This window comes from Sapajus apella, unplaced genomic scaffold (genome assembly GCF_009761245.1).
Source record: "Sapajus apella isolate SASKATOON/1434 unplaced genomic scaffold, GSC_monkey_1.0 scaffold161, whole genome shotgun sequence".
In the NCBI taxonomy this organism is placed as follows: domain Eukaryota; kingdom Metazoa; phylum Chordata; class Mammalia; order Primates; family Cebidae; genus Sapajus; species Sapajus apella.
Window position 1 is genome coordinate 1,917,625 of NW_022437101.1, and position 6,158 is coordinate 1,923,782.

At 39.9% G+C, this 6,158-nt stretch overlaps 1 protein-coding gene across 6 annotated transcripts in view; it reads right to left on the reverse strand.

Moving 5' to 3' along the window:
• ERCC6 (ERCC excision repair 6, chromatin remodeling factor) overlaps positions 1-6,158 on the reverse strand; it is an 89,495-nt gene that overhangs the window by 56,397 nt on the left and 26,940 nt on the right. The window lies entirely within an intron of this gene.

The following is a 6,158-nucleotide window of genomic DNA, read 5'->3' on the forward strand; positions in this document are numbered from 1 at the left end:
AATTACTATTTCTGTGCTAAAGATATGATAGTCACAGCATAAAACAGCTAAGTACCTTGAACACAAGGCAAATTTTGGGTCAGAATTGCTGTATTAGGTTCACATTACTGATTACTTAACTGGGGGAAGAGGTAACAGCAATATACAAGCACTAATAGTACTAACACTCAAAAAAATGTGCTCACTGAAAAAAATCTAAGTTACAAATTCAGTAATATGACACTTTCAGATATAAAATAAGGTGAACCCTTATATTTCAGAAGGGTAACACCACGTATGTGCAACAGAAGAAATGTCAGTCATCTAAAAAACTGAAAGTCTTAGCAATATACCAAGGTTGTAGAAAAGGTGCAGCCATTTAACCAGACTAATTTTGCATTCATGTAACTATAATGGACCCTAGTTGTCATGAGTGGGAAAAAAAAAAAAAGTCAGCCTCAAGTTCTATACACTTTCAAAATAAAAAGCTGAGTTTTTCATTCAGCATGGTACAACTGATGCTCTGAATTTCACAAAACGGTAGAAATTGAATAAAACAATACAGAGAAATGCTTTCAAACTATAATAAACAACTCACAGGAAGCAAATAGGAGCAGCAACACATATAAGAAGGCATTTATCTGCCACTGACTATGCAAGAGTAAGAGAGAATGGCTGAGGGAAGGCAAGAGAAAATGGAAGGGTAATACTACACATACTGCCTGGCCAGAGGTATGGTATGTTTTCCAGTATCCTTTACAAAACCAGCACAGAAGCCAATGCTAATATCTAGGTAGCTGCTGGTGGACCTTAAAGCACATCTTCTGAAAAATTCTTATCCTGTTGAAAATTTCAACTCTTCAAAGTAATAAAAGGAAGGGCCAGCTGAAATTTACTTGTGATCAATAAGAACTGGTGATCTGAAATTGCACTGCACGGTAGTAAAGGACCTATAAATAAGATCAATGAAGCACTGTTGGTCATTTCCAGAGAAGAACAGCAAATGGAAGAGGCAGTATATGGCCAAGCCTAAGGAAATAGCTATCATCTAACAACAGTTTAATAAGTGATACCCTTTTATATAAAAATTTAATGTCCTTTTTGTGCTTAACTTCTAAAGGCAATCTCTTCTTCTCTATTAGTATTTTTCTTCCTTAAAAATAATCTCCATGCAATGGACACAATAAAGTATCTCTATGGGGCTATAAGAGTCTTCTGAGTTTCCTGTTATTTACAAATTTAGCTAAATGTAATGGTGTACAACAGTGGTTCTCGACAGGGGCAATTCTGTCTCTTCAACCCCACCCTGGGGTAATCTGACAATGCCTGGAGACATTCTTGGTTGTTACAACTGTAGAAGGAGTCGGGAGGATATACAACTACTGGCATCTTGCAGGTGAGTCCAGGTTCACTGCCAAACATCCTACAACACACAGAACAGCCTCCAAACCCCCCCAGTAAAAAGTTATCAGGTCTCAAATGTCAATAATGTCAAAGCTGAGAAGCCCTGGCATGTAGGTAACCCTTACTATCAAAACTTAGAAACTGAACAGATATATATACACTTTCCTGATACACATCTCTGAATTCTTGCCACTCTGAAATTCAGCCATCATAATGAGATAGTCCTCAGTATCAAAACTCTTACTATGAAAACTCATAGCCAAACTTCTGCATAACAAAGGATACTTGTATTTATCAAACTTGTAGATAACATAAACCTTGGAAGAATCATAGCCACTTAAACATACTTCACTTTGCAATTTCTTCAAGATAATTTTACAGAAGGAGAAATAAAAACACCAGGAGATACTGCCTTTAGAAGTTTAGCACAACAAGGCCATTAAATATTTTACATACAGGGGTATCACTTTTTAAACTTCATTGATAGATGACAACCATTTCCTTAGACTTACCCAGTCAATCTTTGTGGCTGTTAAATTTCCCACCACATCACTTTGCATCGGCAAGGTTCAGCTTCCTTCTCCTCTCTCCCTCCTAAAATATACAGGCATCTTGTCACCACAGAACTCAGCACCTAGGAAACCACATAAGCCACTACAGAAACGATTGCATTCTAGTGTCTTCCGCTTCATAAAGATGGAAAGGGCCAAACATTTATTCAATTTGGCTAAAGGATGACTAAAGGTGGTGGGGAAAATCATTATTGCCTGCAAGCATTTGTATCACTGTGAAGACAAATCACCCCAGTAGAATTATATACGTATTAAAGACAGAAAACACCATGGTTATAAAACAGAGCTAAGACGAAGAGATTCTTCTGTTCCATAAGCAATACTTTCTCATGCAGCTTGCAGCCAAAACAGACCTGACTATCTGATGAGGGTTGACTGAAGCAGCACAGCTGAAGTGGGGACTGACAAGTACACCACAGCACACTAGGGAAAGGGGGAGAGAACCAAGTTCATCTGCACCTACACAGAAATATGACTTCCCCATCCCAGACGCTGCCAAGAGACTGAAAGGTACTCTCTTCAGCATGTCTAACCAACTTGTCCTGCAGTCTGGCAGGCTGAGCAGTCTATCTGGCCAGCAGATGCAAACGGATTCTGTGTATGAACACACTAGGTTTGACATATGCAAAAATGCAGGCCCAGGCACAAAAGTCTGAGCTCAGACTGGCTGGAGTCAAATCCTGGTGCCATTTACTAGCTCACAAACCCTCAGCAAGTAACTTAACTTCGTCAGCATCTAAGTTTCCTCCACTGGGAGATGGGGAGAACAGCAGCGCCTACCTCACTGGGTTCTGGGAAGGATTAAATAAGGAGTCACATGTAAAGCACTTTAGCACAGAGCCTAGAAAAAGCAGTGCTTAATAAACTAATGTAGTATTATATATAACCACATACACTTTCTGAAATCCTCACGACAACCCTGCAGCAGATACTATTGCTATGTTCACTGAAAGAAAACAGGTCATATATGTGGCCCAAAATAATGTGCATATTGCAATGTATCACAACTGTTTAACAGAACTGCCTGAACATGTATACTTGAACTGAAACTATGATAGCTGATCAAACAGATGCTCAGTAAATTATTATAAATAATGTGCTCACCATTGGAGTAAAGACACCTAGTATTCAGATGGTACCTGCTGGAATATCTCAATTTAAGAATTCTGTCACAAATTTGTAAATAGTAAACTGTCATTAAGTATGGCAGTCTTTTATATGATGGTAACAAAAATAGATACAGATTGACTTAAAATTGGTAGGGTCAGTATTAAGATCTGAGCCAAGTGAGATGAAATCTTAAAAATGAGAAATGACCTCAAAATGTCTAAATTCTGTCATTTCAATAAGTAGACCAGTTAACTGAGAAAAAGCAGAAGAGGGCAGTAAATGGTCCAATATTTACCCTTTTAGAAAAGAAATAACTTTTTCATGTTCTCTCTTCTCTCATTTTAAAAAATCCACACACGTAATAGTCACAGCTGCAGCCACATAAAACGAAGTGGTGGGCATGGTGTTCACTGGCTGTGTTTCTAGCTCCTCACACAACTGCCAGTTTCAGCCTGCTGTCAACTCCACTGGCAGCCAATTACAAGAGAAGCCGGGAACAAACATAAAGCTACAATTCCAGTCAGATGCAGACAGAGAAAACACTCCCTGGTTTCCCTACATTCATGTAGGAATGAGAATCTGGCCCAGGCTGTGGGGCCTGGGGCTGAGGCTGCAATAATCATCTGTCAGAAGCAACTCAGACCCAGTACAGCCAGTTGAACTACACCAGGAACAATGCTTCCTCCCGTTGTAACCTATTAGGGTGCCTTGTCAATGGAACCCTGAAAGCTAGCTGCTGCCATTTAAAGTTCATTTATTTTAGAAGAATTTCCAGCATTCCAAGGATGTTCAAAATAAGTGGAAAGACAAAGCTAGCTACCACTGCACCATACCATGTATGCGGCCTCCTCATCTCTGTGTACCTGCATTCCCATACTGTCCCCAAATTCTTCTCCTAACACACACATTCACCCACTCAGCAGACCTGTCAGACCTTCACTCATGCAGAATCACCTCTCACAGAAACCTCCCCTGACCAACCAGACTTAAGTGTCCTGTCTTCTAAGGGCCCTCCTAACCTGGTGACATCTTGGACACACCTGTGATCTCTACTATACTGCCCATCAAGTGTAGCATATTGTGAAATCCATACCAGTATCCTCCACTGTACTGGAAACCGCCTGGGGACACACACTATCTTAGACATTTTTCCAGCATTAGAGATTAGTATAATGCCTCCTCATGGCAGACAATAGTGCTGAATGAATGAAGTTCAGAATTGGGTTAGGGATAAGGAAGATAGAGACAGAGACGCATGGCTTGAAAATGGTCAAATGAGGTCATCCAGAAATGGGTTCTGGAAACTTTCTATCTCATTTAGAGCCTACTTCTTGTTCCATTTCCTGCGCCTTCTACCCATATGACTTTAAAGCACTGCTCTTAGCTCTGCCCACTAGATAAAGATGGTTATGGTCCACTATAAAAAATGACCCATAACACAGGGTGGCTGAAACATCAGAGAAGCTCTTAATTTAGAATCTTATAACAAAAAAAAAGAGAGAGAGGAGGAGAAGGAAAGCTCATTGTCTTGAATAATAAAAAGGTAAATAAATAAAATAAAAATTGTGTGAGTGATTTAAGTCTGAGCTCCATTTTTCGGGTTCACCACCAGTAGGCCTGCTCTGTAAGGAGTTTGGTTTCTGCACACCAGGTGATGGGATGAACCAAGAGCCCTGAGTTTGGTCTCAACCTTCCCCAGGACCAGGTGGGGAAGGCTGGGCAAAAGAAACACCTTCTTTAAAGAATTCTTATGATGTGAAAAAAGTCTAGCCCTAAGCTATATTTACATTACTAAGGAAACAGTGTTTTTGATGTTTCCACTTACATTTTTTTCTTTAATCTATACATGAAAAAGTCACAGTTGCAACCAAATAAAACAAAGTAAGTGTGTTGTTCATCAAGGCACATTCTTTTTTCTTTTTAAGATAGTGTCTCACTCTGTCACCTCGGCTGGAATGCAGTGGCACATTCTTGGCTCATTGTAACCTATACTTTTCAGGTTCAAGCAATCCTCATGCCTCAGCATCTGGAGTAGCTGGGACTACAGGTGTGTGTCAACATGTCCAGCTAATTTTTCTATTTTTTGGTAGAGATAGGTTTTGCCTTTTTGGCCAGGCTGGTCTCAAACTCCTGACCTCAAGTGATCTACCTGCCTTGCCTCCCACAGTGCTGGGACTGCAGGCATGAGCTACCATACCTGACCCATCAGGGCATTTTCTAACTCCTAAAGCCCCTGTCGGGCTCCGGTGGTGACCACTAGAGGAGAACCCAGCAACAGACACAGATTTAAGATAATTACAGAGAGCTGAAAACTGAACGTAGGCAAAAGACCTAGGTGCATTACAGGCCTTTAACTGGTAAGGGGAGGCCATGTAACATTGTTGAATCTGCCTCCTTGACCACAAAATGAGCCAAATGACTTTTTATGAGGACTAAATGAAATAATGTACATACAATATACTTTGGAAACTACATATATTTCAGATGCTATCTTGTAATAGTTGGCAGATTACACAAAAAGTTTGATAAATTTTAATTGCAGGTTAAATGTGAATAAAAAATAACAAATGTCAAAACACCTCTTGCAATCTTGGGCCAGCAGAAGCTCAGTTCAGGCCCCAAACATAGAAGACTGTCATGCTAGCTCACTCCATACTGGTCAGTCAAGATTGATAGGACATTCCAGTGAGGACATCCTATTATCCAGGACGGCAAAAAGTCTGGAAATCAAGCCAAAAGAGAAGACACAGAAGAGATACAGAGAATGATCTGGTACATCTACCTTAGAATACAACTGTGAAAAATGACACTGCAATCTTGACATACCTACACTTAGAACCAAGGGGCATGCTGCAGGTTCTAGACATCCCCTAGACAGATGTCTAGTGCCCCCTAGTGTGCTCAAAGGAGAAATAATTATATTTCTTCCCAATCTTGACATGGTACTTATATTTTTATAGACTATTTATCATTAAGTGGGCCTTAAGCTTATTAACAAAAATGAAAGGTACCAGAAGCATAACATCAATAAAACAAAGTTTGTAACAGCTAATGATTTTACTATGCCTACTATAGGTTGAATAACCCTTATCC